The 25,144-nt window shown below is 37.6% G+C and overlaps 1 long non-coding RNA gene across 1 annotated transcript in view; it reads left to right on the top strand.

The window, feature by feature from the left end:
- The first annotated feature begins 420 nt into the window (after nt 1–420).
- The window catches only part of LOC126060689 (uncharacterized), a 30,950-nt gene continuing 6,226 nt past the window's right edge, over nt 421–25,144 (top strand). Inside the window, exons 1-2 of the long non-coding RNA XR_007513637.1 lie at nt 421–684; nt 12,127–12,209. This is a non-coding gene — a long non-coding RNA (uncharacterized LOC126060689). The remainder of the gene's footprint in view (nt 685–12,126; nt 12,210–25,144) is intronic.

Genomic DNA, 25,144 nt, shown 5'->3' with positions numbered 1-25,144 from the left:
TGAAATGAAATCCTTGACAAATTCAGTATTTTCTCTGTTTATCATGATGCTCTTTGTTGGTCCACTTGTGAGGATTTTTGTCTTCTTTATATTGAGGTACAATCTGTACTGAAGGCTGTAGTCTTTGATCTTCAGCAGTAAGTGCTTCAAATCCTCTTCACAAACCACTGTAAATCCCAAGAATGTTGAAAAGAAAACCGCACTGAAGCATATCAGAGGGGAGCTACTAAAAAAGTAAAGGCAAAGAGAAAATTATAAATGTGGCAAAGAAATGGCTATTATTTTTAAAGGAACAACAATTTGATATCTTTTTCTTAAAAGATAAAAGTCAGAACAAAATGAGAAAAATTAAAAAAAAATTTTTTGTATTTTAGATGGTTTACAGAGCAAATTAGATTCTCATTAAACATTTAATATACATCTTGTTTGGTGACATTGGTTGCCAACCCCACAACATGTCAACCCTCTCCCCTTCTTGAACTTGGGTGCCCCATTACCAGCTTTTTTGTTCCCTCCTGCCTTCTTGTCCATGCCCCTGGGCTGTGTGCCCATTTAGTCTTGTTTTGTTTTACAGGCCTGTCTAATCTTTGGCTGAAGAGTGAACCTCAGGAGTGACTTCGTTACTGAGCTATAAGGGTGTCTGGTGGTCAGACTCTCAGAGTTTCTCCAGTCTCTGTCAGACCAGTAAGTTTAGTCATTTTTTGTCTGTGTGTGTGTGAGTTAGAATTGTGTGCTGCATTTTTCTCCAGCTCTGATTGGGGCCCCCTATTGTGATTGCTGTCAGAGCAGTCAGTGGGAAAACATTTTTGAAGTACTACACAAAATAATAATCAACCTAAAATTTTATGCAAACTGTCGGTATACTTAAAAAGTGATTTTTGGAAAATAAAAATATTTCTACATGAATAAAAAAGTAATAATTGCCTCTATTAGGCACGAACTTCAACAAATATTAAAGGACGTCTTCTCACTTTCTCACACAAAGAAACTAAACAGAATGGAAATTTCTCTCTACACAATATATAAAAGAATAGCAAATTTATAGGGACATATAAAAGGCATTTTTATCAACTTAAAAGTTCTTTGAAAGGTTAATACTATTGAATAATAATAACAATGTATTATAAATATTGTAACTTAAGTAGAAGTAAAATGGATAGCAACTGTAGTACAGATCAAGGGAGGAGATAAGTGGAAGTATACTATAAATTTCCTACGTTATACATGACATGGTGTGATATTACTTGAAAATAGACTATAATAAACTAGAATTGTAAAACCTTTATGAGTCATCAAAAATAAAAACAAAGGCATAACTGATAAGTCAATGTTTTTAATGTTGTTGTTAGATGCCGTCAAGCTGATCTCAACTCCTATCAATCCCATGTGGCAGAATAAAACAGCCCCAAAGGTTTTCTTGACTGTAATCTTTACAGAAGCATATCACCAGATCTTTCTCTTGTGAAGCTGCTGGATGAGTTTAGCAGTTCAGAAGCAGATCCTTTAGCCATTTTCGTCTCCAGGTCACCAGGACTCTTTGATAAACCAATAAAACCAAAACCAAACTCTTTGCAATGGAGTCAATTCTGACTCGTAGCAACCCTATAAGACAGAGTAGAACTGTCCCGCAGGGTTTTGAAGGCATGGCTGGTGGATTCAAACTGCCAACCTTTTGATTAGAAGCCGAGTTTGTAACCTCTGCACCACTGTGCTCCTAACAAGCCAATAGGAGAGAGAAAATAGAATACAAAAAAAAAAAAAAGATTTTTGTTACCAATAGAAAACAAGTAGCAATATGGTAAGTTTAAACGTAATCATATCAAAATTACTTTAAATATAATCTAAACACTCCAATTCAAAAGCAGTGAATGTCAGGGAGAAAAAAAAAATAGAAGTACATGTGTTCTAAAAAAATAAAATAACCAACCAGAAACCACACACACACACACATGCACACACATGGACATTTTAAATGTAAACTTACTGAGGTTAAAAAGTAAAAAAGGTGGAAAAAAAAACAATGTAAAACAAAGCTAAAATAACTATATCAATATCAGTGAAACTAGATATCAGAAAAAGAAATCTACCGGGGCAAAGAAGAATATTTTTCGATGGCAAAATGGTCAACTCATCAGTAATACATGAAAACACAAATGCATATGCACCTGATAAGAGGGTTTCATAATAGATATGTCTATGTCAGTGAGGTCTTGCTCTTCAGATAGGTGGGACTGCCGTACTTTGAACACCAGTTTGCTGCTCTGCAGTCAGGAAATTGTCTCCTAGCAGAGAGCAAACATGGTTGTGAGGCTTAGGTGATGAGTTTTTCTCTACTCAGTAATCATAGTTTTGTAATACTCGTCTGTGGCCTACAAACAGTTAACTTATATATTTTGTCCAGTTTTTTAAAAATTGTTTTCAGTCTAAAATGATGTCATCTATGAGATCTAGAGTGCCAATATACTGATTAAAAAAAAAAAAATTAGTGACTGGCTAATAAAAAAAAAAAAACTCTCAAATTTCTTCAATATGCTGTAACACATTTTTTTTTTTTCCGTCTTAATTTCCTCTTTGAATTTGCTCAACTGATAGTGAGCCCAGCTCTCAAAATCTTTGTCTCTCATCTTGCAGTTGTTTGTTTGGATGGTTCAAGCATCCTCCTGTATTTTTGTCAGAATCCCAACCTGTCATCTCAGGAGAAGATAGCCTGTGTTTTCCAAGGCAATGATCCTCATGCTCATTTCCCTGTTCTACAGTCTGAGGACAAAAATGCCCCAGTGTCCAAGACCGTGTAGCAAACAGCCCAATTAAATGTGGCTGTAATTTATGTCCGCTTTCCTGAGTCACTGATTACTTTCAAGACAAATGTTTTATTAGAAATTTTTAAATGTGTGTGTAGAAAACTTTTGGTTGACCTTTAAGCCTATGCCAGCTGCCCAGTGTTTTATCAGACCCCTACTTTCCGGGAGGCCCCTGATAATTCAGTTCCTCTGACCTACTCTTTCCTCATCCATTCGTCCCGGGCAATCTTCTGTGACCTATGTCCTGGAGTCAGTTGTCAATGTTAAAACAAAAACATAAAAAAACGGTCTGCACATTCACATTTATAAAACAAAGATCATTAACAGGACACTGAAGCTTGTCATGAATGATCTGTGGGATTATGAGATCTTTTTGCTTTCTTATGACTTCTGTATCTTTAAGTTTCATGAATTAGTTTTACAATCTTAAACAGATAAAATTTCCAGTTTAAACACGAGATAAATTTTAGAGAAAATATAATTATTTTCTATTTTTTAAAATTATAAAAAAGGAAAAAAAATTACCCTTGTTTCCACCACTACAAAAAAACTCTTAAATATCCTTCAGTTTAATGTTAATTTTTCCATAAGTGAGTTCAATTAATTGTGAATCTTATATTTCCCTTAATATGATTTTAAATGTATGCATATTTTCTATATCCTGATACGTTATTTCAATTTCTTACTTAATCAATTTTTTACATAATTAATGTCATTGTGGATTTCTGTTGAATAAACAAATACGACTATAACATCATTACTACTGTAATTCTGACTTGCCTACCAAATGACTTAGCAAGCCAAGTAGTAGGTATTTATTCCAATTTATGCCAAACGTTCTTGATCCATTTCCAGTTGCCACAACACTGCCCCCCTTCCATTCCTGGCATTGTTGTGTCCAGACTTTTGGATGTGGCAGTCAGCTCTGTACAGATGACAGCCTTGGAAACCCTATGGGGGCACTTCTACTCTGTCCTATAGGGTGGCTAGCAGCCTGAATCCACTCAACAACAATGGCTTTTTTGATTTTTTTTTTGGACTCTTTTTGTGTATCTTCAAGAGATTGATGTAAAACAAACTGCTGGAAACCATGGAGAGGCATATTTTGTTTCACAAGAAGTAAGAACATTCTAGCAGTCAGACGTAACCAGGAATGAAGTCAGCTGCCTTAGTATGCAGCCAAGTACTCACAATTAGTGCTGTTTAAGCATAGCCTGCATAACCACTTAACACTTGTATTGTTCAAGGACAAAAACACTGCAGAAAACACTGGATATGTCATCTTTATTACCTCTTTCAAGTCTAGCATTTCATGATTTTATAAATTTCATTGGACTGTTATATACACAGTGATTAACTGCTAGGCTGCTAACCAAAGTGTGGGCAATTCAAATCCATCATCTGCTTCTTGGAAACTCTATAGGGCAGTTCTACTCTGTACTGTAGGATCGCTATGAGTAGGAATCAACTCAACGGCAATAGGCTATTGTTACGCAGTCTTGCATTCAAATCTCTGCTCAACCACATACTTGCTGTGTGACCTTGGGCAAACAATTTTTAATCTCCAAGCCTCTAAAAAAAAACAGATGTTAATATTTATCTCTTGATAGTGGTGTGAAACACACTTAAAATAACACCTGGAAAGTGTTTAGTACCGTTATTGGCTGTTGACCAGAACTTAATAAAACTTAATAAATGTTGTGTTGTTGTTTTTGTCACAGCTTATTGAGTTTCTGAAAACCCTGGTGATGTAGTGTTTAAGTGCTACAGCTGCTAACCAAGAGGTCAGCAGTTCAAATCTGCCAGGCACTCCTTGGAAACTCTATGGGGCAGTTCTACTCTGTCCTATAGGGTCGCTATGAGTCGGAATCGACTCGAGGGCAGTGGGTTTGGTGTGGTTTTTTTATTGAGTTTCTCTCTAAAATGTCTTTCATTTGCTCAACATGTTCATTCCGATAATGATGGCCATAATTTCCTTCCTTAGCTTCACTTTCTTTTTGGTCTTTTTTCGTTAACACACATAGTAATACAGAGATTCACAATGATTTTACTGATATTAAACTCTTAAAAGTCCTCAATATTCCCCATGGTCTATAAATGAAGTTCAGACTGATTTTCATGTCATTCAAAGATTTGTGTCATCTAACAAAAAATTATTTTTTATTATAATTTCTTTAAAAACTTTTACTGTATAAGTATAAATAAATCCTCTGAAACATACAATTTTTATAAAGTTATTTCAATTTATCACCCATCATGTGAAAAAAAAAAGCTTTTCACTGGATGTCTTCGTTCAATGCCAGGAATAATACAATAAAAATTACTCACACATGGATTTCAAGTGATTAAAAATTATTTATTTTACAGATCTTTTTTTTCCAGATGAGTTTGTTTGTACACTTCTTGGTAAACAAGGGATAATACATGAAGTATTAAGATCAAAGGACACAGACCACACAGATCATTCTATGTATTATGATAGGTAAATCTTATCTAACAAAGTGCCAAATTCCATGTATATAAATTATAATCTCGCCACACGAAGGCCTTTGAAGATGTTTAAAAATGATCAGAGGCAATATGGATTACTACTGGAATTAAAAAATAAATAAGCCCATTGCCATCCAGTTGATTGGCAGTTCCAGAGTAGAACTGCCGCATAGGGTTTCTAAGGAGCAGCTGGTAGATTCAAACTGCCAACCTTTTTGGTTAGCAGCCAAATGATTAACCACTGTGCCACCAGGGGTCCCTGGAATATTCAGAGGATGCTAAATTTGTCAATCATTGAGGAAAACTATCTGAGTCTCTATCAGCCATAAGCATCACAGACTTTAATTCTTCTAGGTATAAGTCAAAATTCAGAAAACAAATATTTACACTAAGTCTAAATTATCAAAATCGTTTATCATTATACAGCAATGGTGCCTTTATTTTGACTACTTTTCTATATCTTGAGAGGTCATCGTAAGTCAGTTCCATTTGTAGCCATCTACTATAATCTCTACATTTAGAACAAACAGCAGCATACCCATCCAGTGACACCAGATTCACTCTTTCTTGCTCTTGGACCCACTTGTTTCTTTGTTATGGATGGAAAGGGAATGTCTCTAATTCTCTGTTATTCCCTGTTTTAGTTGGGTAGATGCCCAGCTGGAGGAGGGAAGAGTTTGCTTTTCCAGCCAACTTTAACCCGCAGGTTGACCTCTATCACCCTGTACACATTGATTATATAGGAAAGGTCTCTTTGTAAGAAGAAAGAAGAAAATACATCCCTGTCATGACATAAATAGTTTATACACTCAAGCTCTAAGTGTCTTTTACTTCTACCAAAAGGCTGTGCATAGGTGGTGGGCTCTTCAGTTATGTACTTCCCCTGCATTGTCTAGGGATTTTAAAAACACATTGACATTCATCATCCTGTTTCAATCAATCCCTGTAAAGATTTGGTGCAAATTATGATGGTTAAGATTATGTATTAACTTTGCTGGGCCATGATGCTCATGGTTTGGCAATTATGATGTAGTTTGGCAGCTATGTAATGATATAATTACCTCCATAATGAGATCTGGGATAATGTAATCACCTCCATGATGAGATCTGTTATGAGACGCCAATCAGTTGAAAGGGAGTTTCTGTTGGGGTGCACCTGCATTCAATATGGGTGGACTTTCCAGGAAAGCTCCAGGGCTTTTCTTTGCTGTGGATACTACAGCTATCTCCTGTTCATCTGACCTCTGATTCTTGGAACTTGAGCTATTTGCTTACCTGGCCATCTTGGTATTCTTCAGCCTTCATAGTCTCTGAGCCAGAGTTCTGCCAGCTCACCTGCTAATCTTGGGTTCACCAACCCCTGAAGCTACATGGGTAAGGAGAAGCCTACAGCCTGACCCAGGGTTTTGGAACTTAACTAGTCTCTACAACCACATGAGCCATTTCTTTCTCTCCATATATGTACATATATATGTTGTCAGCTGCTGTCAAGTCTGTTCTTACTTGTAGTGACACTATGTACAACAGAAAGAAAAACTGCCTGGTCCTGCGTCATTCTCACAGTCATGGTTATGATTGAGCCCATTGTTGTAGCCACTGTGTCAATCCATCTAGTTGAGGGTCTTCCTCTTTTTCACTGACACTCTAATTTATCACGCATGATGTCCTTCTCCAGGGACTAATACCTTCTGATAACATGCCCAAAGTATGTGAGATGAAGTCTCGCTATCTTTACTTCTAAGAAGCATTCTGGCTGTACTTCTTCCAAGACAGATTTGTTCATTGTTTTGGTTATCAGCCGAACTCTTTCAACACTGTGCCACCAGGGCTTCTTAACAATAACTATAATCTATAATAATAAAAATTAATTTTGATATCACGCAGAGAATAGAAAACAGAGAATTGTGTTCCAGGGAATCACAGTATCTATTCTGCACACATGGGGCAGGCTGCTACCTTCTTGAGGGTAAGAAATTCTTTCTTTAATTCACATTTTCTATACGTGCCTCTTTGAATTTGTCATGAATGCTGTTATGAGTTTTAAGGTATAATTGCCCCTGCCTTTGTATAATTAGTATTTACCAAAGCAATGACCCTGGAATGATTCTTCTGTTGAAGAGAACAGATTAGCAAATACTTGATTCCTACTTGAAAGGACTTAGGGAAAAAAAAAATCCAATTTTTCATTGCATGACTGTAATTACAGAATATTGTAAAGTAAAAATTCTGATTTATTTCCTAAAGATGCAGTTTTGTTGGTAGCACCCCCCCACCCAAGATACATATTTTATATCATCCAAACCCAGAAAACCAAGCCCACTGCTGTTGAGTTGATTCCCACTCATAGAAACCCAAAAGGAAAGTAGTACTCTCCCGTATGGTTTCTTAGGCTGTACATCTTCACAGAAGCAGACTGCCATGTCTTTCTCCTGTGGATCGGGGTGGTGGGTTCCAACCAATGACCTTTTGGTTAGTGGCCAAGCTCTTTAACCACTGTACCACCAGGGCTCCACTTCATATATCAGGTTATTAAACTATGTGGCTTTAAGATATGTTGAATATAATATTATTCACCATTACTTTTCAGAGATGAGGTAGTTAACATTTTGATCTAATGACTCTTCTGAAGTCAATATTTGTTGAATAATTGAATATTCCACACAAACATATATCTACATATCTATTAAAAGTTTCTCAAGGTAAGAAGACTTTACACATAACTGATTCACTGAAATTAAGCTCTCTCTTTGGTATAGTTCAAGAGTGGGGGCAGGCCTGTCCAGTTAGGTTTTGTTCGTTTTAATTTCCACCACCCCTGGCTTAAATAATTAAATTAGCCAATCTTGCTCTTCACCTCAGGGGTTGCAGTATTTTATTTTCTAAACTATTATTATCTAATTAATAAGTATTTCTGAAAAGAACTAATAAATGTTCGCATTATTCAATCATGCTTTCATTTCTGTTTGTTCACTTACTTTTTTTTTTTACTGTTGTCAGAATTTTACTTTATAAAATATTGAGATAAACCTTTTTTCCCCTTACTGAAAATTTGTACAGTATGTTTTCATTTTCTACTGCCCTCAAGACTAATTATGTTGAGTCTGACATTCAGAGCTTTCTGCCTCTGCTTCTAATCTATTATGCCCATTTAATTCCTCTATTTTCCTTTCCAACTGAGATGTTTCAAGAAACAGATGCAGCACTGGAGGTGTCCAATCATCTCTGTCAAGAAATTTGGAAGACAACTTCCTGGTGAACTGACTGGAAGAGATGCATATTTGTGCCCATTCCAAAGAAAGGTGATGAAACAGAGTGCTTGATATAATGGAATAATATCATTTTTATCACACATAAGTAAAATTTATGCTGAGGATCATTAAAAAACATTTGCAGCAGTGCATCCAAAGGGAACTGTCAGAAGTTGAAGCCAAACTCAGAAAGGGACGTGGAATGAGGGATATCATTGCTGAATGTCAAATGGATCTTGGCTGAAAGTAGAGAGTGCAAGTTAGCCTTTGTTTTAGGGACTATGCATAGACATTCGACTGTGTGGGTGGTAACAGTTTATGGATAACACCACAAAGAATCGGTATTGCAGAAGACTTAAATGTGCTCATCAGGAATCTGTACACAGATCAAGAGGCAGTCGTTTGAACAGAGGAAGGGGATACTGTGTTGTTTAAAGTCAGGAAATGTGTGCGTCAGGGTGGTATCCTATCACCATACTTATTCAATCTGTATGCTGAGCAAATAATCCAAGAAGTTGATCTATATGAAGAAGAATGCAGTATCAGGATAGGAGAAGACTCTTTAACAACCGTGTTATACAGATGAAAAATGATGCAATTTTGCTCTGCTGCAAGTGAAGAGGACTTGAAACACAAAGTTATGAAGATCAAAGACTATATAGCCTTCAGTATGGACAGCACTTCAACATAAAGAAAACCAAAATCTTCACGACTGGACCAATAAGCAACAAAATGATAAACTGAGAAAATATTGAAGTTGTCAAGGATTTTATTTTACTTGAATCCACAATCAACACCCATGGAAACAACAATCAAGAAATCAAATATGGCATTGGGCAAATCCGCTGCAAAAGATCTCTTTAAACTGTTAAAAAACAAAGATGTCACGTGGAGGACTAAGGTGCACCTGACTCAAGCCATGGTGTTTTCAATTGCCTCATATGCATTCAAAAGCTGCACAATGAACAAGGAAGACCGAAGAATTGACATCTTTGAATTATGATGTTGGCAAAGAATATTGAATGTACCATGGACTGTCAAAATAACAAACAAATCTGCCTTGAAGAGGTACTGCCAGAAAGCTCTGTAGAAGCCTGATGGCAAAACTTTATCTCAAATACTTTGCATATGTTATCAGGAGGGATTAGTCCCTGGAAAAGGACATCATGCTTGGTGAAGTAGACGGTCACCACAAAAGAGGAAGACCCTCAGTGAGATGGACTGACACAGTGGCTGCAACAATGGGCTCAAGCATAATTAAGATCATGAGGATGGTTCAGACCCAGGCAGTGTTTGTTTCTGTTGCACGTAGGGTCCCTGAGTCGGAACTGGCTCCACGGCACCTAACAACAACACATTCAGTGGGGAGAAGCACAGTCATAGAGGGAGCTAGTGACGCTTGGTGTGTAGAGAATCCCTAGGGAGTCCTTTGACCTCCTACAGTTACCTTTGGCCTAAGTAGCACTTTGAGTAAAATCATGAATCTTGGAGTCAAATTTCTCAAGTGTGTTTCCAGGCTTAACTGCTTTTTGTTTGAAACTTAAGACAGGTTATGCAAACTCTTTAAGATTTCATTTCTTTGTCTTTGAAAGGAGAATAGTACTAGAACTTGCCCTGGGGGAATATTGTAAATATTAAATAAAGTGATGCACTTGGTTGTTTGGTACAGGGTTTGACATCTTATAAAATCTCAGTAATGTATGTTACCCTCATTATCATTATCATCATCATAGTCCTTTTTTGTTTGCATATTATTTAAAAATGAAACTATATTTCTTGTAATTCTAGACAGTTTTTGTTTTTATTCTCCATATTTCTGTATATATAGTCGTTGTAATATAGGCTTGAAGAAAGAGGTGGCGTGAAGGGGAATTTTTCACATGTATTTTTTTTTATAGGGGAAAGAAGTGTCAATGAACCCATAAACTTCAAGAATTAACCGAACAAATTACATATATCAGCAAACCAAAGACCTGTTTCTGATAGGACATTGTAGCACAGATTCCATTCATGAGCATGCTTTATTTTCTAGAATTTCCTTCAGGACAAATTTGACATTCTTGTCACTATGAGTCAGAATCAACTCAATAGCAGTGGGTTTGGTTTTTGGTTGGTATTCTTGTGACTGTAGATCATAGGGTTCAGCATTGGTACAATAGTACAGAGCACAGAGGACACTTTGCCTTGGTCCATGGAGCTGACATTTGATGGCTATAGGTACATAAATGCTACAGAACCTTAAAACATTGTAACAGCCAAGATGAGGCAAGTAAAGTGCTAGAGGCTTTGGACCTTCCCTCAGTGGAGGTAATGTGGAGAATGCTACTAATGATGAAGATGTAGGAGGCAAGGATGGTTAAGGAAGGAGTCAATATGTTAAATGCACCCAGATCCAGAACCAGTAATTCATTGATATAGATACTGAAGCAGGATAGCTCCAGGAGAGGAAAGAGGTCACAGAAATAATGTTTAACCACATTGGTCTTACGGAAAAAGAGTTCCAACATAAAGCCTGTATGAATTGTAGACTCAGTAATGCACAAAATATGAACTCCCACTGTGAGCCAGAAGCAGATGTGATAAGACATAATAGTAACATTATAAACAAAGGATTACAGATGGCAGCATAGCAGTCATATGCCATTGCAGACAGCATGTGACATTCTGCAACAGCAAAAATAATAAAGAAGTAGAGCTGCTCTGAGTCCTGCATTCAGGGTAGGAAATTGGGTTCTTCTGTCACAAAGTTCACCAGCATTTTGGGGGTAATGACAGTGGACTGGCAGAGATCAGTGAAGGACAAACTGCTGAGAAAACAGTACATGGGGGTGTGCAGGTGAGAACTGAGTCCAGTCAGTGTGATAATGCCCAGGTTCCCCAGCACCAAGACCACATAGATTCCTAGGAAGACGAAGACGAGGGGCAGCTGGAGTTCAGTTTGTTCTGTTAGCCTAGAGAGGATGAACTCAGTTCCTGAGGAATGACTTCTGAGGTCCATTATCCTCTCATCCTCAGCAGGTTCTAAAACAGAGAAAATAAGTTCACTTTGTATGTGTGTGTGTGTGAGTGTATGCACATGTGTGTAATTCTGTGGAGGTCCTTAATTTCACCCTTGTCAGAAAAGATTAATATTCCAGGAATCTCTTGAGCATCTCGTGTGCATCTGGAAAATCCATTGATGATGGTTGAGCACACGAGGAATTATATATGGACTTTAAGGATCTTATAATTAAGATATTTTATAAATTTTTAAAACACAAACTTGTGTAGTTTTTTTGGTCAGTCAGAAGGAATGGTACTAGTGTTTTTTTTTTTTCAAGATGTTTTTCTTTTGCCCCCATATTCTATATATATATATATAAATGTCATACATATTAAAAGGAATAATAATTACATTTTCATTTGACAGAATAAGGAATAGTGGTGAATATTTTTATAATTAATAAACATAAGTCTCATAAACCTGTGAAATCTACTAATTCTTTTCTGAGTTATTTTTCTTACTAGTGTCCTAACTCACAATAGCTGAAGGACTGGACAGCTGCCAAGAACTTTTCATCCTGAGACTTTGTGGCTCTTTGTCCCAGCTTCCTTCACACAGACTACAAGGCAGAGATATACCTGCCTGGCTGATCCCATACTCAATGTCAACAGCTTCACCAAGAGTGAGGTATTGTTTTCTACTGTTTCTAGTTGAACAATCCCAGGGACATAATAAATATAATGACATAAATTTACATCCCGTATTCCACCACTGTGGCCTGGGGAGCAGTAGATAAGATTGGTCTACACAAAACTTGACTTCCTGACTGAAGTGGTAGAGGTTAGAAGGCTACCCATATTACTAAAACATATGAAGGGTTTTGAAAGACAGGCACAGGAAATATTCTATGGTGGTCAGAATTTATAATCATGTATTCTACAGGTGTTTACTACAGAAGTTAAAGATTGCGGGGATGTGGCTTAGCAGAGCACATGCAACATACAATTATGGATTCCAGTCTAAGTACAATACTGGTCACCAGTGTGATGCAGAATTCTACAAAGACACATATCTTTAGTCTACATTTGCAAAGAAAACAAACAGATTCTACAAAACAAATTGTTAGCCCTACTTAAGACTCAAGTGAAAACAGTTCAGCTGGGATACAATACATGGAATAAAGAGAAACTGGAAAATTTCAGGAAAATATTTAGAAACCTTGCATTTTGAGGAATAGTTGAAAGAACTGGGGATACATAAAGAGCAAAAAAAAAAAAAAAAAAAAAAGATGCATGTAGAATTTGATAATTATCTTCAAATGGTTACAATTTTGCTATGTTTAAGAGGTACTAGACTCTTTTTAAAGGGATCCTTGGTGGTGAAGTGGTGAAGAGCTTTGCTGCTAACCAAAAGGATGGTGGTTTAAACCCACCAGCCTCTGCTTGGTAGAAAGATGTGGCAGTCTTCTCTGCACAGACTACAGCATTGGAAATCCTGATGGGCAGTTCTACTCTGTACTATAGGGTAGCTAGGAGTTTCAATTGACTAGACAGCAATGGGTTTTTTGGACTTTTTTTTATGTGTCTTCAAGAGACTGAAGTAAAACAAACTGCTGGAAACCATGGAGAGACATATTCTGTTTCCCAAGAAGAAAGAACATTCTAGCAGTCAGACATATCCAGAAATGGAATCAGCTCCCTTAGTGTGCAACCACCTACTCACAATTAGAACTGTTCAAGCATAGCCTGTATAACCACTTAGGATTTATATTGTTCAAGGACAAAAGCACTGCATGGAACGTTGGATATATAATCTTTAATACCTCTCAAATCCAGCTTTTCATGATTTTATCAATTTAATGGGCATGATTCTTAGACAATCCTGCATTCACATCTCAGCTCAGTCACATACTTGCTCTGTGACCTTGGGTAAACTACTTTTACTCTCCAAGCCTCTGAAAAAGAAATAAATGGAGATGTTAATATCTATCTCTTGGTAGTAGTATGAAAACTAAATAAAATAATACCTGGAAGGTGCTTAGTACAATTACCGGGTATTGGCAAGAACTTCATAAGTGATAGTGTTGTTTTAATCACAATCTATTGGGTTTCTCTCTAAAATATCTTTCATTTACCCAGGATGTTCATTCCCATAATGATGACCGTAATTCATTTTCTTAGCCTATCTTTCCTGTTCGTCCTTTTTACATTAATACACATAGTACAGAGATTCACAATCATTTTGCTGAACATCAATTTCTTAAATGACATCAATATTCTCCATGGTCTATAAATAAAGCTCAGACCAATTTTCAAGTCATTCAAAGATTTGTATCATCCTAACAACAAATTAGTTTTCTTATAATTTCTTCTTTTTTTTCCTTACAAGTAGTAGTTAAGAGTTCAGCTGTTCACCAAAAAGTCAAAACAGTTCAAATCCACCAGCTGCTCCTTGGGAACACTATGGGGCAGTTCTACTCTGTCCTATGGGGTCACTGTGAGTCAGAAGAATCAACTGGACTGCACATAATAGCAAGAATCACATACTTTGGCTCTTCCACAAAAGGGCTTTTTGTAGGCTTTTGGTTTTGACCCATCATGTTTCCTTAATTTTCTTCTTCTTCCAATTCCTGTCCCCTGAAATCTAATATTTAAGGTATAGAAGAAAACTCAAGTTCATGAGACAATTTTATGTATATCCATGAATATGTTCATGTTGACATTTAGCACTTAATCATTTAATTCTCTATTACTTATCATGATTTATTTACTGGTTTTTCTACTTCCCTGCACTTAAACTCAAAAAAGCATCTAGCATAGTGGCTGTCAAGTATGTGTTAGATGAAATTTTTAGAGATAAGTTAACATAGACTACACATAAGTGAAGAAAGATATCTCTATGCCTGAATTGAAATGAATAAAGAGCATTTGGTCTAATTTTATAACACAGGGGACAGGGAGATGATAAAGAAATTGTGTGTGTAAATATTACAGTGAGGTTGTTATAGATTGAATTATGTCGCCCCATAATGTGTGTTGTAAATCCTGACCGATGTGTCTGTTTTTCTAACCCCAGTTGGGAATGGGTTGTCTCTGTTGCAAGATTAGTGTGGGGTGTATCTTAAGTCAATTTCTTTTTTTTTTAAATAATTTTTATTGTACTTTAAGTGAAAGTTTACAAATCAAGTCAGTCTCTCACATATAAACTTATATACACTTTACTACATACTCCCACTTACTCTCCCCCAATGAGTCAGTCTGCTCCCTACTTCCAGTTTCTCCTTTCGTGACAATTTTGCCAGTTTCTAACCCCCTCTACCCTCCCCTCTCCCCTCCAGACAGGAGATGCCAACATAGTCTCAAGTGTCCACCTGATGCAAGTAGCTTACTCCTCATCAGCATCTCTCTCCAACCCATTGTCCAGTCCAATCCATGACTGGTGAGTTGGCTTCTGGAACAGTTCCTGTCGTGGGCCAACAGAAGGTTTAGGGATCATGACTGCAGGGATTCTTCCAGTCTTAGCCAGATCATTAAATCTGGTCTTCTTATGAGAATTTGGGGTCTGCATCCCACTGTTCTCCTGCTCCCTTAGGAGTCTCTGTTGTGCTCCCTGTCAGGGCAGTCATCGGTTGTGGCCGGGCACCATCTAGTTCTTCTGGTCTCAGGATGATGTAGTCTCTAGTTCATGTGGCCCTTTCTGTCTCTTGGGCTCATAATTACCTTCAGACCTTGGTGTTCTTCGTTCTCCTTTGATCCAGGTGCTCTGAGACTCATTGATGCATCTTAGATGGCTGCTTGCTAGCGTTTAAGACCCCAGATGCCACACTTCAAAGTGGGATGCAGAATATTTTCTTAGTAGAACTTATTTTGCCAGTTGACTTAGATGTCCCATGAAGCCATAGTCCCCAAACACCCACCCTGCTCCGCTGACCTTCAAAGGATTCGGTTTATTCAGGAAACTTCTTTGCTTTTGGTCCGGTCCGTTTGTGCTGACCTCCCTTGTATTGAGTATTGTACTTCACCTAAAGTAGTTCTTATCTACTATCTAATCAGTAAATAACCCTCTCCCCCCTTCCTTCCCTCCCCCCTTTTGTAACCACAAAAGAATGTGTTCTTCTCAGTTTAAACTATTTCTGAGGGATCGAATTACTTGCTGAGGGCTCTGGGGACCATGGTCGCCTGGAATATCTAGCTCAACAAGCATAACATAATTTATAAAGAATATGTTCTACATTCTATTTTGGTGAGTAGCATCTGGAGTCTTAAAAGCCTGTGAGAAGCCATTTAAACATACTTCAGTGGTCTCACACCTTCAGAAGCAAAGAAGAATAAAGAAAACTAAAGATACAAGGGAAAGATTAGTCCAAAGGACTAATGGACCGCAAGTACCACAGCCACCACCAGACTGAATCAAGTACAACTAGGTGGTGCCCAGCTATGACCTCCGACTACTCTGCCAGGGATCATACTAGAGGGTCCCAGACAGAGCTGGAGAAAAATGTAGAACAAAATTCTAACTCACAAAAAAAGACTCAGCTTACTGGCCTGAGACTGGAAACACCCAGAGAGCATGATCCCTGGACACTTTTTCGCTCAGCAATGAAGTCACCCCCAAGGTTGACACTTCATCCAGAGATTAGCTAGTCCCATAAAACAAAAAGAGACTAAAGGGACACACCAGCCCAGGGCAAGGAGTAGAAGGCAGGAGGGGACAGGAAAGCTGGTAATAGGAAACCCAAGGTTGAGAAGGGAGAGTGTTGATGTGTCGTGGGGTTGTCATAAAATAATATGTGTACTAACTACTTAATGAGAAACTAGTTTGCTCTGTAAACCTTCTTCTAACAAGCAATTAAAAAAAAATGAAACAAGACCCATACCTCACACCACGCACAAAGACTAACTCAAAATGGATCAAAAACTTAAATATAAAATCTAAAACAATAGAGATCATGGAAGAAAACGTAGGGACACTGCTAGGAACCCTAAAACATGGCATAAACAGAATACAAAACATAGATAACAATGCAAAAACACCAGAAGAGAAATCAGATAGCTGGTAGTCTTGAAAATCAAACACTTATGCTCGTCAGAAGACTTCGCTAAAAGAGTAAAAAGACAACCTACAGACTGGGAAAAAATTTACGGCTACAATATATCTGATCAGGGTCTAATCTCTAAATCTTCAAGGTACTGCAAACTTTCAATGACAAAAGAGGCAAATAATCCAATTAAAAATGGGCAAGGAATAAGAAGAGTCACTTCACCAAAGAAGACATTCAGGAGGCTGACAGATACATGAGGAAATGCTCAGGATCTTTAGCCATTAGAGACATGCAAATCAAAACTTCAATGAGACACACTTACACACTGTTGGTGGGAATGTAAAATGCTATAACCACCTTGGAAATTGATTTGGTGCTTCCTTTAAAAGATAAAAAATAGAACTAGCACACGATCCAGCAATCCCATACCTTGGAATACATCCTAGAGAAGTAATAGCCCTCAAATGAATAGATATATGCATACCCATGTTCATTGCAGCACTGTTCACAAAGGCAAAAAAAATTAAAAAAAAAAAAGGAAACTTAGGTGCCCATCAATGGACAAACATAAATAGATTATGTTATATTCATACAATGGAATACTAAAAAAACCAAAAAAGAAACAAACAGAATGAAGAACACCAAGAGACAAAAGGCACCACATGAACTGGATATTCCATCAGTCTGCGGCCAGAAGAACTAGATGGTGCCTGGCTACCACCGACAACTGCCCTGACAGGGAACACAAAAGAGAGTCCCTGACTGAGCAGGAGAAAAGTGAGGTGCAGAACTCAAATTCTAGTAAAAATACCAGGCTTAATACTCTGACTAAGATTGGAGGAGCCCCAGAACACACGGTCTCCCCAGACTCTCTGTTAACCCAGAACTAAAACCATTCCTGAAGAAAAGTCTTCAGACAAAGAATAGACTAGACTGTAAGACAAAAAATGATAACTCGTGAAGAGCGTGCTTCTTAGTTCAAGTAGATACACGAGACTAAATGGGCAGCTCCTGTCAGGAGGTGAGATGAGAAAGCAGAAAGGGACAGGAGCTGCTTGAATGGACAGACACAGGAAATCTAAGTTGGAAAGGAGGAATGTGCAGTCACATTAAAGGGATAGCAACTAGGGTCACATAATAATGTGTGGATACATTTTTATATGAGAAACTAACTTGAGCTGTAAAAGTTCACCTAAAGCACACAGACACACACAAAAGTGGAAGATCTGAAACACCGGTCCAGTAAAAAAAGGGGACTTGATAGAAAAAGAAGTTCTTTATTTTTAGAAAATTAGTGTAGCTGCAGAAAATTATTAAAGATGCATCTAGAATATTTTTTTTCTTGAAATCCCATTAAATTCATGTAAGGAAAACTTTCAGGCATATATTTTAAGTTATGCAATTCATATAGTAAATTCATGATAGTGTAATTTTGAAGGTAAGGAAAATGATTTTACATAAATTAAGTCTCTTTTCCTGTGTCATGCTGTCAGTAAAGGGCAGGAAAAGGACCTCAGGTACAATTCATGTGACTCCAAAGTTCGTGTTCTTAACTAGCACTGTCTCCCAAAAAACAGAAACATATTTCTAGACAAAATCCTATGATTGATATACATGACCAAAGACTTTTCAGGTCAGAGAAGTCCTAAAGGCATCAATTGATAGATAAAATGTGAATCCCTAGTCAGAGTACATATGTTATATTTTAATAATTTCTGGACAATAATTTTTGAAAAGAATATTGACAAACTAACAGGGCCCACCTAAGTGGCCAGAATGTTGAGGGCTTGAGAAATATTACATGAACTATGATGAGAGAAGTATTTGACAGAAGGAGATACTTTAGTGCTGTGGGGACCAGAAATTCTCCATACCTCTTCCACTTTGCTGTCAAGATGGATATAACATAACTTTGGTGCAGAACTTCTGGGTTCTATCATGTGAGTGATTTTCTCTAGTTATGCAAATGATTGGATGCCTGAGGCCAAAAATGGCAAGGTCTCATTGTAAAATATACCTGTCCTCCACAGCAAGTTTCACTGTTATGATTTTATGTTAAATTGATTATTTCATCACTTCTCTGTTCTTCACTAGACTAGCCCTGTCCCAGAGAACTTTCATCAATAATGGTAACGTTCTTACTGCATTTTCCAATATAGTAGTCACTGGTCACATGTGGCTATTGTGCACTTGAAATGTGCTAGTGTGAATCTGAAAGTAAATATGTCACCTAATTTAATTTAGTTAAATTTTACATAGCCAAATGTGGCTAGTGGCTGCTGTACTGGGGAGCACAGCACAGTACTGGACAATCATCTCCCTAAGAAAAGGTGCTACTTTTAGTTTTTTACCATTGTAACTTTAGCACCCAGCAAAATCTTTCTACAAAACAGGAAATAAGTACTTTTAATAGACAAATGAATGATTTTAGGAGTCTTTAGCCATAAAACATAAACTCCGTTTTTGTTTTGTTTTGCTTTGCTTTCATAACAGGTAACCACATATTTTAGCTTACCACGCACAATTTTGGTTTATACCTGTTGTCTTTGCGTAATTATTGATAGTGCCTATCTGCTCAAAAGTTGATTACCTTTCTGTGCTTCAGTTTCCTCATTCATAAAAGATGATAATGCTGATAGATTAAACATGGGAGGACTAAATCTGTAGAGTGCTTCAAACATTACTTGATATATAAAACCAAAATAACCCAACCCACTGCTGTCAAGTGGATTCTGACTCATAGAGGCAGTATAGGGTTTCCATGGTCCTAAATCTCTAAGAAAGCTGACTGCCATATCGTTTTCCCTTGGAAACACTGGCGATTTAGAACCATCGACATTTTGGAGAGCAGTTGATCTCTTTAACAACTTCTCCACCAGGGTAAGCGCTATGTAACTGCTTACAAAATATGTATTAAGCTCAGTTGAAGACAAATTTGTTTTAAAATACAGTTCTGTATTTCTAAGTGTATATTCTAACATATGGAGCCCTGGTGACACAGTGGTTAAGAGCTCGGTTGCTAACCAAAAGGTTGGCTGTTCAAATCCATCAGCCCCTCCTTGAAAACCCTATGGGGCAGTTCCATTCTGTCCTATAGGGCTGCTAAGAGTCGACCTCTACCGGACAGCAACAGGTTTTTAGTATTCTAATACGCAAAATGATATTTTGCCCATGTGTTAAATGAATGAATGGTTTAAAAATATAGCATACTAAATGTAATCATTTTATGAGCAGACTAAAGTTCATCTGACTATCTTGGTAAGTGTAGGCAAATTAACTCCTTGTGCCTCAGCTCCATCATTTTTTAAATGGGCATAATATTTTAAACTAAATCATAGGAAATTGCTACTTGATTCAATCTAATACTGTCTTCCACATTGGGCTGTGTGAGGATTAAATGTGTTAATAAATGTAACAAGTTTAGAATTGTATGTGGCATATAGTCAGTTTTCAATAAAAATAGCCTTCAAAACCACAAGGAGAACACTAACAAATATAATGAATTATTTCTCTAAGCTCAAATGGATAGAAAAAGATTAAAATCATGGTTTCAAATATTTCAGAAATTATATTCATGTTGGAAGATGTTGGCATGAGGACCTCCTAGAACAATGTCTGCCAGACCTTAATTTCCAGTCAGTAACGCAATGACTGTCTATTATTTCAACACTGAGAGAGAATATTATAGACAAGGGAGCTAATGAGAGCATCATACAAAGGACAAGAAAAGAAAATTTTAATTGCTCCTTTTTCCCATTAGCTCATCTCTGGTGAACAGAAATCTCGAGGGAACTTCTATCTGTATGTTTTTGATGAGACCTCTTATATATCCAAACCCTGGTTAAAAACATGCCACTTTGGCAAGTGATTCAGGCAGCACTGTGAGGAAGCTAGCATAGGGAATCTTGACTTTTGAGTCATAATATTTACATGAGTGACTCAGAAACTGAGATCTGCATTCTGAGCCCTCAGTAAAAGAGAACCAAGAGGTCTGTACTTTGAACTTCCACCACCAACATTACTAAGAGCTATTCCCTCTAGAGGGTACTTGGTCTGAAGCATACAGTGCGCCCTGGCTCTGTATCTGAATTCCACGTGTCCTAGAAACTTTCAATCTTCATGAAGTCCAAGCGTCCTTACAATACAGGAATTTCCTAAAGCTGCCTGTCAAATGGTTACTCATTTATTCCTGTAATGCATTCAAAGACAGAAAATTATCTTTTTTTTTTTCATATTTCAACCTATTCTACTTTCAAACACTTTCATTTTTATGTTCCAATAAAACTTTATTTATAAGAAATAGGCAATAACTTGATTTGGTCTAAAGGCTGCTTTTTGCCCATCTTTGATTTAAAGGAGAAAAATTACAGAGTCATTTAAATAGATGCAAAAAACCATCTGATAAAGTTCAACACTAATACATGATTAAAAAAAAAAAAGGCTCTCAGAAAAATAGGAGATTTCTTAACTTGATAAAGACTAGCTAACAAAACCCTTCAGCAGACATCATACAAATATCGTTAGAAGAAATTTTGATGTTATTCTTATTGTAGTGCTACAGGCTTCTCTTTATATATGGCCTTTCTGGCCCTGGGTTTATAGTTCCACCAATTTTATTTGTTAGGTCACAGTCTTACAAAGGGACTGAACGGTTTACTATGCAAATAAGGTGTGTAAAACCCTTACAGGGATTGAACAATTTACTGGGTAAATAAGATGTGTAAACCCACCCAATAGGACTGAGTGATTTGCTTGTGTAAGCAGCCAGCTGAACAGAGATTTGGGGGGAGAGAAATAGGGAGACAGAGAGAGAGAGAAGAAGCATCACAGTGAAGGCCCGAGCGAAGGGCCTACCTGTGGTCATGGCTGAGAAGAAGCTGAGAGCTGTCTTGGTTGGAAGATGTCCTGACTGAAGAACTATATCCTGTCTCCTGAGTTGTCTCCAGTTATTTCCAAGTTGGTTCTGACTCTGAGTTGTAAGCTGTTACTTCCCCAGCTCATAAGAACCACTTATGAGTTCTGTGAGACATTGCAGCAAATTACTGAACCCAAAGACGGGACCAAGAGTGCTAAGGGGAGAGGGATTAATTGATGTTTGAGATGATAGGGTGGTAGTGCAGCCTGGAGAAGTTGGACGTCTGGGACATCTTTAACTTCCGCCTCATAGGAATCAGCTTGTGCTGATTCTTTGTTTTATTTATTTATTTTCAATTGTACTTTACATGAAGGTTTACAGATCAAACTAGTTTCTCATCAAACAGTAAGGACACACATTGTTCTACGACATTGGTTAACAACCCCACGACATGCCACAGTCTCCCTTTTCAATCCTGGGTTCCCTATTACCAGCTTTCCTGTTTTGTCCTGCCTTCCAGCCCCTGCCTCAGGGCTGGTGCACCCCTTTAGTTTGTTTTGTTCCATGGGCCTGATCAATCTTTGGTTGAAGGGTGAGCCTCAGGAGTGACCTCATTACTGAGCTGAAAGGGTGTCCCGGGGTCATATTCTCAGGGTTTCTCCAGTCTCTTTCTATCAGGACAGCAAGTCAGGTCTTTCTTTTTGAGTTAGAATTTTGTTCTACATTTTTTCCAACTCTATCCAGGGCCCTCTATTATGATCCCTGTTAGAGCAGTCAGTGGTGGTAGCCAGGCACCATCTCATTGTCCTGGACTCAGTCTGGTGGAGGCCATGGTAGAGGTGGTTCATTAGTCCTTTGGACTAATCTTTCCTTCGTATCTTTAGTTTTCTTCATTCTTCCTTGTTCCCAAAGGGGTGAGACCAGTGGAGTATCCTAGACGGCTGCTCACAGCCTTTTAAGACCCCAGACAATACTCACCAAAGTAGAATGTAGAACATATTCTTTATAAACTCCGTTATGCCAATTGAGGTAGATATTCCCTGAGATCACGGTCTCCACAGCCCTCAGCCCAGCAATTCGGCCCCTCAGGGAGTTTGGATGTGTCTGTGGAGCTCCCATGACCTTGCCTTCTACAAGTTGTGCTGGCTTCTCCAGTATTATGTACTGTCTTACCCTGCACCAAAGTTACCACTTATGGATCTTCCACTTCTGGATTTCATTTTTTTTGTTTCTTTGTTTTGATTCTGAAGAGTGCCCAAAAATCACCAGTACTTCCCAGTGCATTGACCATGATGCTAACAAATAGTACTGTACAGTACTGTCCATGAAGCTGACAGATCAATTGCCTGAGCTATGGGGGATGAGGCTGTGGCAGTCTGATGCTCTTGAAATAACCTCATACTGTCTGCTGCAGGGACTGTTTTATTAGAATCATCTTGCTAATTTTAATCCCAGACTTATTTCCTTCACATGTAAAAACAAAATTATAAATAATCCAACATGATGGTTGGGATCAGAACTCTGAAGAAGATTGGCTTTATTCATTGACATATACACTGCAATGTAAATATGTGGTGCCCTTGACATAAACTAAAGTTATCCTTTCACTCTGGCTATCCTTGCTTTGGAGCCCTGGTGGTGTGGTGGTTAAGAGTTCCGCTGCTAACCAAAAAGGTCAACAGGTTGAATCCACCAGCCGATCCTTGGAAACCCATGGGGCAGTTCCACTCTCTCCTATAGGGTTGCTATGAGTCACAATCAACTCAACGTCAATGGTTCTTCTTTTTCTTTTATCCTTTCTTTATGCTTCTACACTTTTAGGAATTATACTCAATCACAGAAACATTGATTAAACAACTAAAATGAGATTTGACTTGAAGTGATACAGGAAAGGCTTATGCCTTCATGGAGTTCAGTGAGAAAGCTAGGCTAAAATGTTACAAAACAGTAAACAATGCAAGGCTGAAGTGTATACTTGAGTGAGAAGCTGAATGTCAGGGCTCTTTAGAAGTCAGAGAAAATAGCATGCAGAAAGTTATTATCAAGTACGTCTTGAAGACAAAGAAATAAAAGCTAGATAGGATATAGAAATCTTAATTTTAAGCAAAAGGGATAAAATGATCATAAATAGGACATGGGATGAAGCAGTGTGCTTGTGGAATATGGAGGCTGTTCTGAGGAGAATGAATTTTTTTTTCTTTTCCTGTAGAATAGTAAGAGGTGAAGTGGGTGGCATTAGGTAGATAAGACTTTGAAAGTCATACAGAGTAATTTTGACATAAAATTAATTAATTCATTTATTTTCACTGGTAAAAACCAAATTCTCATTATATGTCAAACAATAAGCTGGGTGTCATGAGAGACACATAAATGAGATAGACGTGGACCCTATTGTCAAGATGTTTACTCTCCTAGGCTGGAAGAAGACATTACTTATTTTTCTTTTCTAATTCTGCCCTTGTCGTTCCCTCCTGGGTTTACTATCCCCTAACTCTATTTTACTCTATTTTAGACTGTGTAAATTCTCTAAAACTAATTGCTTCTTTACAAGACCATGAAGAATAAATATAACCATAGTTAGTTGTTTCCATTTTATTTTCTAGATGTGATACCAAAATCTACATTGGTTGTTGGAAATCAGGAATGAATCGAGTTGGATAGAGATGCATTTCTGAATAATGAGTCCTAAATATGTGTGGGGATAAGCTTACCTACACGTTCAGTTACTATTGTAGTTTGTGGACTCAGTAGCCTATTTTCTTTCGGTGGTGTTTAATTCAGTGTGGAGAAGTCACAATATAAAAGTATTCAATTTGTGTGACCTCAGGCACATCATCACCGTTTTTACCTCATTTCCAAAGAAAAAACTTGAACTCTATTGCCTCCAAGGTCCTTTCCATTTTTATCAAGCTTTGAGAGAAATAGAATCCACAGAACAAGGGATCAAAGAGCTACAACACATTGGTGTAGGTGACTAAGAATATGATAAATGCCTTTCTTGGAAATCTTAAAAATACCATAATGGTTTACAATCATTTTTCCCTAGAGGCAAAGAACTTAGTGATTACCTCTTTTTGTTTTTGTGCTTCTGAGGCTTTTTCTCACATTTAAAAATTGAAACCTTTCGTTATCCCTCCTCCATAGTGTTTGCCATATTCAGTTTCAGATCTGTTATTTCCTTGTACTGAACATAGATGATATTCTGAAACCCAAATTCATCTGCAAGGCCTATGTTTCAGGGCACTCACAGCACAGCTTTACCTTGGACTTCCAAGAGACAAGGAACCGTGACGTTAATCTGAATGTTGTTTTGTTTTTCTGGAATACTTAAAACAACCAAACCTGTTGCTATTGAGTTGATTCCAACTCATAGAGACCCTATAAGACAGAGTAGATCTACCTCACAGGGTTTCCAAGGAGTGGCTGGCAGATTAGAACTGCCAACCTTTTTGGTTAGCAGCTAAATGCTTAACCACTGTGCCACCAGTGTTCCTTGGAATACATAAAAAACCCGTTGCCGTTGAGTCGATTCCGACTCATAGCGACCCTATACATAGAGAATTGTGTATTGAGTTAGAATTAGAATGAATTGAAATAGAGAATTGGAATAAATAGAGGATGCTAAATTAGTCAATTACTGAGGAAAAATATCTCTGAGTCCACAAACAGCACAGATTTTAATTCTCTCAGGTATGAGTTAAAATTCAAGAAAGAAATGTTTCTATT

The sequence above is a fragment of the Elephas maximus genome, chromosome 17 (genome assembly GCF_024166365.1).
Source record: "Elephas maximus indicus isolate mEleMax1 chromosome 17, mEleMax1 primary haplotype, whole genome shotgun sequence".
Lineage (NCBI taxonomy): Eukaryota > Metazoa > Chordata > Mammalia > Proboscidea > Elephantidae > Elephas > Elephas maximus.
The sequence above is the reverse complement of the archived record's forward strand: the minus strand, read 5'-3'. Positions and strand labels throughout refer to the sequence as shown.